This window comes from Ursus maritimus, unplaced genomic scaffold, assembly GCF_017311325.1.
Source record: "Ursus maritimus isolate PB19 unplaced genomic scaffold, ASM1731132v1 scaffold_4, whole genome shotgun sequence".
In the NCBI taxonomy this organism is placed as follows: domain Eukaryota; kingdom Metazoa; phylum Chordata; class Mammalia; order Carnivora; family Ursidae; genus Ursus; species Ursus maritimus.
The window spans coordinates 52,060,545-52,071,609 of NW_024426552.1; positions in this window are offsets into that span (position 1 = coordinate 52,060,545).

The following is an 11,065-nucleotide window of genomic DNA, read 5'->3' on the forward strand; positions in this document are numbered from 1 at the left end:
AGTTGGAAAGGTGATCAATGATGGGGATGCTCGAAATAGAGATTATCAAGGGATGTGCAGTTATTATTAACGAGGAGAACTGTATGCAACATATGAATATCTGTTACACAAAATTCAAGTACCGAACAACCCCACACATTCTCCAAATGTCACCACTGTTAGCAATTTGGTATGTAGCAAACGTATATGACATTCACATATATACGTACAACATACACACTGCTTCAGTGTTGGTTTATTTGTTGTTGTTGGTTTTTTTTAAGATTTTATTTTTAAGTAATCTCTACACCCAACATGGGGCTCAAACTCACAATCCCAAGATCAAGAGTCTCATGCTCTACCAACTGAGCCAGCCAGGCGCCCCTATTTGGATTTTTTTACATAAATGGGATCACACTACATTATCCGATTCCTTATTTTTTCACCTCCCCCTCTCTGGAATTTTCATCATTGCTTACAGAGATCTATCTCACTTTTATAATGGCTTCCTCTTTTTTTCTTTTTTAATGGCATATTCTAGATCTGTTTCATGTTTATAGTGGTTGATGGAATGTGAAAACTAATGAGGCTCAGGCTTCTGGGTTCACTTTCACAGACTCTTTCCAAGACCCTGGGAAAGGGTTAGCAACATGTTCACAGGGCCATAGGTTTTTGTAAGATTTGCAAATGGGATTCCTTAAGACCACAGTCTCTGTCCAGATTTCCTCCCTGGCACTTTCCCTGTTTTGGATGGTGTTGGAGAGGCTATGAGCATTAAAATAAATATTCACTTCCAAATGAATTCACATCTGAATTAATCTGCATTTTCATAACTAATTTTGAATACTTCTTAAAGAGTGCCTTTCCAATTGCATAAGTTTCAGGGCCTACCACGCCTGGCTCTGGCCCTACAGGGTTAGCAATTCTCCTGTAACAGCCCATTTCTTCCTAGATTCCTGGCTACTTCCTGCTGCCCCACACATGTAGCTGCTGAACTACAGAGCAGAAGTTCTCTCCCTCCCACCTCATCTTCCCTCCCCCTCTCTGGAAGCCAATCCTGAGGTGACCAGAGGGCTCTCCCTTCCCTGGATCAAGTTATTGACCCTCAAACCAATCCTAGGAAATTACAAAAATACACAAGTAACTGACTTGTCTTGAATGCTGTAATTTGGGGTATTTATTTCTGTCATTGTTGCCTTTAATTCTATATCAAAGAAGATAATCATTAATTGAGAATTTTGATATACAAGATAATTTCAAGATCATCTAATCTTATCCTCTCATTTTACAGCTTTGAGAGCCAAAGTGCAGAAGAGAAGGGCCTATGAATGTTTATAATTCTACAGCGAAGGCCAGTCATTTCTTAAGTAAGGCCAGGCCCTGGGTTAAGTGGGAGGTGCTAAGATCAAGGAGGTAGGCCCCAGCTCAGAGACAGAAAACTGTTGGCCACACACCCTTATAAAAACTTCAAGCACACTCTCCCTTGCTAGCTAGCAGACACTAATGACTATAATAAATTAGGAAGGATTAAGTTAGGTAATAAACAATTACACTTGACAACAGGGTGTAAACCTGATGCCTTAATTAATGTATTGACCCATAGCTCTTTCTAGGTTAAGAACCCTGGTCCTAATTTAGCCATAATATACTATGTTCTTTTTCTTCTTTCTTTCTTTCCCTTTTTTTTTTTAATGCACTAGGACTAAACTATATTCAATTTTCAAATAATAATTGCACAGAACAAGGTATTAGAAAAATAGAGAGACTCAAAATAAACCCGAGTTTGGCCACCCTTTCCTCTAAGAGTGATGATACTTTGACTTACCTCACAGTATTATGAAGATTAAAAAGATTATGCCTATAAGTATTCTAAGCTCTTTGGATTTAAAAACTGCAGTTGGCTGGCAGTAACGTTTTCTTTATGTCTAGTCTGGTTGGTTTGGTAATGAGATATGACTTTAAAGTAAGGAGCCTAATCTTGGACAAGCATATCCCATCAAGACTCATGCATCCAAACCTGCTTTGTCCTGTCATGTGGTCACCACGGGAGACTACTTATTTTGATGAGGCTGACATTGCTTCAAACATTTTCTAAACTGCTCTTTAGGAACCACTTTGGAGCCAGCTTATAACACATAAGAGAAAAACAGCCTCCTCATGGTTCAGGGGAATTGTGGAAATACAGAAAGGTCTTTAAAAGCAACAATTCATGTAGCGGGTAACTCAGTAGCCCACATAGACAAAGTTGTGTATGTCTCGCAAAGAAGCAATTGCATAAGAAGATGAATGTCAGGTTAAAATTCCTCAGCAGTTGTTATAAGGCTCATCAAAAGCATTTTTAAGCACATCCATGCATGTGACATTCTCCTGGAAGATAGGAAGAGGAGCTTTTTGAATATGAAAAGTCAGACAGCTAGCGTTCAGTGACTTGACAGATCATATGCTGGCCAATGATTTTAGTAACAGTGAACATCTGAGTAGTAGTACATTATAATTATTTAAGCATTTTTATGTACATTGGTTCATTTTATCTTCACAACAACCCTAAGACATTGTGAAAATAGACAGTATTATCATTTTCATTTTACTTATATAAAAAGTCAAGCTCAAAAAGTTAAGAGATAAGCCCAAATTGGCACAATCAATAAATGAGGCAGACCTCAGACCCACCTCTTATAACTTCGCACTCCGAGTTCTTTCAACATTATAATTACTGATGTCTAAAGTGTGGTATGAAGAATTCTAGACCGCCAATATGGCCCTTGTAGGGATTTGAAAATATGCCCACAAATTCTTTGACATTGCTCTCTTCAAAAACTGGAGCCTAGGGGCACCTGAGTAGCTCAGTCAGTTAAGTCATAATCTCAGGTCCTGGGATGGAGCCCCATGTTGGGGCTCCCTGCTCAGTGGGGAGTCTGCTTCTCCTTCTCTCTCTCCCTCTGCCCTCCCCTCCATTTCTGCTGCTGCACTCTCTCTCAAATAAATAAATAAATAAATAAATAAATAAATAAATAAATAAATCTTTTTAAAAAATTAGAGCCTAAAAAAAGAGAGTGGAGGGGCGCCTGGGTGGCACAGCGGTTAAGCGTCTGCCTTCGGCTCAGGGCGTGATCCCGGCGTTATGGGATCGAGCCCCACATCAGGCTCCTCCGCTATGAGCCTGCTTCTTCCTCTCCCACTCCCCCTGCTTGTGTTCCCTCTCTCGCTGGCTGTCTCTATCTCTGTTGAATAAACAAATAAAATCTTAAAAAAAAAAAAAAAGAGAGAGTGGAACCTAATCCATCTACCTCTTAAGTGTGGGGTGAATTTGGTAATTCACTGGTAGGTGTGATGGTGTTTGATTTCTGAGACAAGGTCCTAGAAGACATCACACATTTCTCCGTGCGCTCTCTTAGATCATTCACTCTGGGGGTAACCAGCTGCCATGTCTTGAGGACATTCGAGCTTCCTAGGAGACTCCAAAGGTGGTTAAGAACTAAGGTCTGTGGGTGGGGGGGAGAACTAAGGCCTCCCACCAACAGACATGGGAGTAGACCATCGAGAAAGCAGATCTTCCAGGCCTTCTCAAGCCTTCACGTGACTACAGTCACAGCCAACATCTTTGCTACGACCTGAGGAGAGACTCTGACCTGGAACCACACAGCTAAGCCACTTTCTGATTCTGATTCCCAGAACCGTATAAGATTAACAAATGCTGGTGGCTCCAAGTCCATGTTTTGGGTTATTTGTTATTCAGCAATAAATAACTAATATAGACTTCTAACGAAGTGTGTATTAAAAGATTCTTAAAGTCTTAAAGATTCATCATGTCTATTTGTGTACAAAGGTTCTTGAAAAGTCCTACAGCAAAGAAACCTGTTTTTACCTGTTTTTACTTCTTTATAATATAATTCCAAGTCCCCTTTAACAAAATATCTTTCAGGGGCGCATGGGTGGCTCAGTCAGTTAAGCATCTGGCTTTGGCTCAGGTCATGATCCCAGGGTCCAGGATTGAGCCCCCATTGGGTTCCCTGCTCAGTGGGGAGCCTGGGTCTCCCTCTGCCCCTCCCCCGACTCACTCACTTACGTACTCCGTCTCTCTCAAATAAAGAAAGAAAGACAGAAATAAAGGAAATCTTTAAAAAAATGTCTTTCATACCCACAGAACTGGCTTGGAATACTAGGAACTCCAACAGCCATCTTGGTTAGTTGTAAATTTCCAAGCGAGCATTTAGACCAAATACCAAAAACTATGCTACAAGTCTAGTATATGTTTCGGCCTCTATTAGACATTCTACAAAGCAATGGCTTGGCTTCTTTAAAAAAAGGTCAATGTCCTGAAAGACAAAAAAGTTTAAGAAATTGTTGTAGATGAAAAGGAGACTAAAAACACATGTCAGTTAAATGAAATCCATGATTCTTCATTGGATTTTGGATCAGAAAAAAAGAAGGTAGCTATAAAGGACATTACTGAGACTATTTGAGGAATTTCAGTTACAGACTATATATTAGATAATAGTATTGTACTAATGTTAAATCATCCAATTATAAGAATTATAATCTGGTTACGTAGGGAAATGTCATTTTTCTTAGGTGAAACATGATAAAATGTATCAGGCTAAAGTGTCAAAATATCTATTACTCTCAAATGATTCAGACAAAAACTGAGTGAGTATTTGCACGTGTGCATAGGGGAAACGTGAGAAGGGGTATAGGGCAAATGTGAGGAGAAAATATCAAGGCCTGGAGGTAGAGTTCAGCATTAAGATAGGGCAGGGATATGAAGGCTCTCAGCTGGATTGCTGAGTTTCAGGGTCTCTGCTCAGAGGCAACTCTGAAAAACCACTGAGGGAAGTGAAACACCTGTTCTCGTCTCTTTCCATTACCGAATCCCCCTAAACCTTCCGGTTACAGCATAAATGGTTCTTCCTGACCATGCTATCTGAAAAGATCCTTCACAGTTTCTATCACAAAGCACTATAGAAATCTCATAACACTTTCTGTTTTTAAATTTCAGATGTCTTTATTCTATACATCTTCACTGCTCATCTTGTCTTATTAGACCGTATGTTCCCTAAGGACATGAATAATGCCTCTTGCACTAACCCTCTCCTTCCAGTACCCCACCCAAAGCCTGGCCCATAATATGGACTCACAGTATTTTTTAAAGTCATGTCCTTGTCACTCTTTCTTTTCTACTGCATGGTAACCTTAAGTTACTTCTCATATTCAATAGGTACCAAGTGCTTTTATGCTATCCAGTGGAAACACACACACACACACACACACACACACACACACACACACACACCAGTGTCAGTGTCCCCTATCATATGATGATTAGTTGTCTCTACAACCAGATTTTCTCTAGAGGTTAGCTGAGTGTCTAACCTTATTAGATAGTGTGCTGGTTGAATAGTGTTCCCCAGAAATTCATGTCTATCTGTACCTCAGAATGCAACCTTATTTGAAAATAGGGTATTTGAAGATATAATTAGCTAAGTTTAAATGAGGTCATACTGGATTAGGGTGTGCCTTAATCCAATGACTGGTGTCCTGATAAAAAGAGAAAATAGAGGCACACAGAGACAGAGACACAGAGGAAAGAATGCCATGTAACGATGAGGGCAGAGATTGGAGTGCTACATTGACGAGACACGGAATGCAGAGGGTTCCTGGCAACCACCAAAAGCTAGGAAGAGGCAAGGAAGGATTCCCTAGAGCTTCCAGTGAGGACATGGTCCTACTGACACCTTAACTTCAGGTATCTATCTTCCAGAACTGTGAAAGAATAAATTTCTATTATTCTAAGTCACCTGGTTTGTGGTAATTTCTTATGGCAGCCTAGGAAATGAAAACAGATGGTTTATACAGATAGTTGTAAAACAGAACTAACATGCTCCAACACCTCCTCCCCAGGTAAGCTCCACTCTAGGCCTATAAACCTACCACAATAACTGGCCTGTGAGTCAACTGCACAGAGACTGACCACAATGGAAAGAATTCTGAAAATAAATCCCCAGCCCACCAACTTGTTAAATAGGGGTTGACAATTTATTTGTCATCCCTCTCAGAATATTTGCATTTTAATAGGATACTCAGTCATTCAATATTCATGGATCCATTTACTCACAAGGGTTTACCAAGTGCACGCTTTGTCAGGCATTGCTACAGGTCAGCCGGAGAACTTTTCTAGGATACACAAACAGCTTTCCTTGAATGCTTCAAATCCACCCTGGAGATCTCCACCTACTCATTCAATGAGCCCAAAGAACTTACTGGATATTCCACCTGGGGAATACAACAACATGTATATCTTCTATTGAAGAAGAACATGCTCTGTCTTCTATCAAAGTTGCCCTCTGTGTGAGCACAGTTTGGGGAGATAAAAACAGAGTGAAGAAGAGGAAAAGCCACTAGTCATATAACCAGTCAAGCAGTTAGGTTAATCAATACTGGAGAATCTCACAACCCATTCTCTCCTGCCTTTGCTCCTACCTCTCTGGCCTCTTGGTTTTTCACCTTCTTTAAATGCCCATCTTCCTCTATCCATTCTGCAAATGTTGATGTTCTTCACCATTTTGTCCTGGGCCCTCTTCGTCTTCTCGCAGGATTTGACATACTCTCCCTGGATTTTTGCATCCAGTTCTACTGGTCTCAATTACCATGCATTATATGCTTATGTCTCCCCAATCTTTAACTCTAAACCAGAACTTCCTCCTAAGCTACACCCCATTAAATTCAACTGCTTACTAGATAGCTCCCCTTGGATATTCTACAAATATCTTGAATTAAACATCTCCAAAACCCAACCAATTGCTTTCACCACAAAATCTGCTCTTTTGTTACTATCCACCATGTTGCTTAAGTGAGAAACCTCTCGGTGTAATGAGCTCCATACTGTTTAGCATTGTATTTCCTTCATTTGTCCTATATTTAGTTCTTCTGTGCTTTAAGGATAAACCAAATTCTAGTTCTCTCTGATTTTGTGAATATGTTTTTGTTTACGCTTTAACCAATCCATCATTTCTCTTTTCTTTTTTTTTCTTTTTTTTTTTTTTAAAGATTTTATTTATTTATGTGACAGAGAGACAGCCAGCGAGAGAGGGAACACAGCAGGGGGAGTGGGAGAGGAAGAAGCAGGCTCATAGCGGAAGAGCCTGATGTGGGACTCGATCCCGGATCGCCAGGATCACGCCCTGAGCCGAAGGCAGACGCTTTAACGACTGTGCTACCCAGGCGCCCCCCATTTCTCTTTTCATACTCGAATCTTAATTTCCAAAAAGCCCATCTCCCTTTTTTGAGAGCTTTAATAATCACCTTGATCTTCTCCTACTCTTATGTAAAAGACTAGGAACAATCTCAATTTCTAATAATAGAGTCTGGTTACCCAAATTATGATACAACAATATGATGGAGTATTAAAAATCATATTCTACGTGAATATTTAATAATCTAAGAAATGCTTATGATTTAATACTATACATTTTTGAAAATACGCAAAACACAGTGATAACTTTTGTTCCAAAAAAATGTCTGACCACAATAGCCAGGTATATATTGCAGACTGAACAGCATTTACCTTTAGTCCTTCTAGAAACCACACTAAGATGACAATGCCATGAAGGAAATAACGAGGACGCTCAGAGAGTAACTGCAGGTGGCAACATAAGCCATGAGGTCAGGGAAGACCTCTTGGAGACAGCAAGATGAGATCTGTGGTTAAAAGGATGAGAATGAGCCCCTTGGGTGAAGAAATGAAGAGAAGCATGCCAGGACTAGGGAACAAGTACAAAGGCCCAGGGTTGGGAAAGGGCTTTTGCTTTTGAGAACTAAAAACTAGGAGAAACCTTTGTTGGATTTTAATTTGGGGAGTGACATGATCAGATGTATGTCTTTCTGTCTTGGTGTGGTGAGGAAATTCAATGGACCATGGCAAGAATGGTGGCACCTGGGCAATAAGGAAGCCATTCGTGTTGTCCAAGTGAGAGATGATATAGTTTGCACTAGGGGGGTGGCTATTGAGATGAGGAAATCTGAGGTATGTTTTGGTAGTATGTATATTTCTTAAAGATTTATTTATTTATTTATTTGAGAGAGAGAGAGAGAGAGAGCAAGTGGGGAGAGGGGCAGAGGGAGAGCGAGAACCCTGAAGCACATGTCCCCACTGAGCACAAAGCCTGACACAGGCCTGATCCCAGGGCTCTGATATCATGACTTGAGCCAAAATTAAGAGTTGGCTGCTCAACCAACTGAGTCACCCAGGCACCCCTTGGTGGTATATTTTTATGATATTGAGATATTTTATGCTATATTTAGATATATTTTGCTGGTATACCCTATTTGGCCAATAGGACTTGGATTTGGATATTGAAGTAAGAAGTGTATTTAGCTTAAGCAATGTGGTGAAGGTTGTGCCATTTACTGATATTCGTATATTCAAGATATCTATTATGATGAACTGAGCATAAATGAGGTGTCCCTGCATGGAGAAGAAGAAGTACTTAAGAATTATATTACTCACTCTTATGTCTACATGTATAGACTACAAATTACCTGCAAAATTCCTCTAGTTTAGAAAGACTTATTTGAAAGGAAATTCTTAGTAGCTCATCTATGAATGAGATTTGTTGCTATCCAGCCCCAGCTGTAAATAACTAAATAGCTATGATTTTAAAAGGAGGGCATAATAATAACTTTCAAAAAATGTTTTAATGACATCTGCCTCATTACTTCATAAAGAGGACTTGTCCTTGGAAGGTGATGGATTGTTTTGCAAACAGAAACCAGACCTTCTGGGCCCAACTTGCTGAACTCTGCTCCTTGAGATTCAAAGTTAAGTAGACTTAGAAGGATGGACAGGGTGGTTCTGCCCAAGGCTCAGGAGCTGAAACTGTCAGGGAAGACCTTAAAATAACCCTGAGGAAAGGTCAAGTCCACGGTGGTATCCCAGGCTATACTTGTGGAGTGGTCTCCACAGCGTAATGACATAGTGAAACATAAAACATTTTGTTGTGATGAACAATGGCAGAATACCTAAGTGCAAACTTAGAGAGCCATAAGTTCAAAGCCCAAGTTCAGAGCCCCATTGTGAGGCTGACAGGCATCCAGACCAGCAAAGACATAACAGAGTAGACAGGCAACTGTTAGACTTTGGGCACAATCTTCACAATGACGCTAAACACCAGTCAGAGGCAGTGGCAAGCCTGAGCTAATCAGTCATTCCAGATCTCTTTATACCTAGCACTAGGAGCAGGAATGGCCCTGCCTACCAAAACATCCTGTGTACTGACCAAGTTTGTCCCTGATATTCTTGGGAAATTGGCCAGAAGAAAGGAAAGAAGAGGGTGACCGGAGAAAGCTTCAAAAGCGTCAGATTCACTCTCCATGACAATAAGCTCTCTAGATATATTCGTGTCAAACTGGTTCCAAACCTGTATATCCCATAGACCAGCCTCTCTTCACCTGGGTACATACATGCACCTCTGAGCCAGCATTTCTGGAAGAGTCACTAAAATCCTTATAATATCAATGCTCATATTCCACCAAATAGAGAGCTTTGGTTTCTAGGATCTTAGTTGTATCTTAGTGACAAGCTTTTAATTCACTTTAAAAATGTTAATAGTCATTTATATTATTAGCAAGATCTTTTTCTTAAAAGTTTCCAAATGTCTAACCTTTTTCATAAGAAAAATAGGCCTTTTTTTCAGGAGAGAGGGAAAATTCTACTTTGCCATAATACGTGGCATGAGTCATTGGAAGGGCTTGACTAATTTGTAGACACATTGCTATTGAGTCATCATGAATGATACAAGACCACTTGAATACTGATAGAGTTAAACTCTTTATAATCTGTAAGAAATAAAAATACTACTACTTTATTTCATGAAGCTCAGTTTCGGTTTTAACCCAGATAAGACACTGGGGCTGGATAGCAACAAATCTCATTCACAGATGAGCAAGCTTGCTCCCTAAGAAGCCAAGCAAGATCTTCAGCAAAGAGAGAGAATCGGTATATCATACAGAGTTTAATGCAAGTGTTCTCTCTCCTTGTCCAATAGATTCTTTTCCTCTACGATAGGTAAAATATTATACTGAAAAACAAACTGGCCCAACTGTGACTAAAATACTCAAGGATCTTGTAATTTTAAATGTTTTAAGCACTATAACTGATGGGTTTGATGGGTACATTGGAATGCTGGTGATTTATTATATAATTTAAATGCCCATCTGTGCAGCTGGGCAAAGACATAGCTGATGAAAATATCAGCTGTCCAGCTGTTTTCTCTGCTCAACAGAGGTCATGAGGATTGTTTCTCTGGCTGCCATCACCACTGCGACAAACTCATCTCTGTCAGAAGGGCTCTTCATTTCCATATTCTCTTGGAAAAGCAAGGCCACAACACTGGTCCTCAATCCCAAAGAAGATCCCAGCTATTTTTGAAGCTAGTTGCAACTTAATGAGCCTTGACAATAGTTAAAGAAGTCACTTTGTCCAACTTTGTGTCATTTTGCCTCACCTCTCAGCTAGCTAGCCTGGGACATGGAGGAGCTATGGTCTGGCCTGGTTTCCTGGGTTGAATTTCTGGCTCTTTACATTTGCCTTTCAATCCTTAAAAAAAAAAAAAAGGATGAATTATGCAATACCAAAACGGGCTATACAACATTACTTTGCCACCTTTCAGGGGCTGCTTCGATACTTCATCCATTCTCTATGGCTCTGGAACCATTGACAAGTTTGGTGACTGTAAGAAGAGGAGCAGCAAACTTAGAGATAATTTCCAATGGGTCCTGCTTTTTTACTTGAACCATATGGACCTTACCAACCCGACTTATTATCCTTTCCTTTGAGATAATTACCAAGTGGCAGGTGTTATGGTTGGTACCCAATATACAGGTATGAACAAGAAACAAAGGTGAAGAAGATAGTGAGCTATTGGTGACTGGTAAATAAGACCAGAAGAAAGGATTGAAAATACATAAGGTGTTTATTTACTATGTTACAGACCCACTGGGTATTAAAAATTCTTACTACATTGATTGCCTTTAATGGTAATTTAGATACGCATTGGACAATTGAGGAGTTATGATGAGGCATCCATTGATT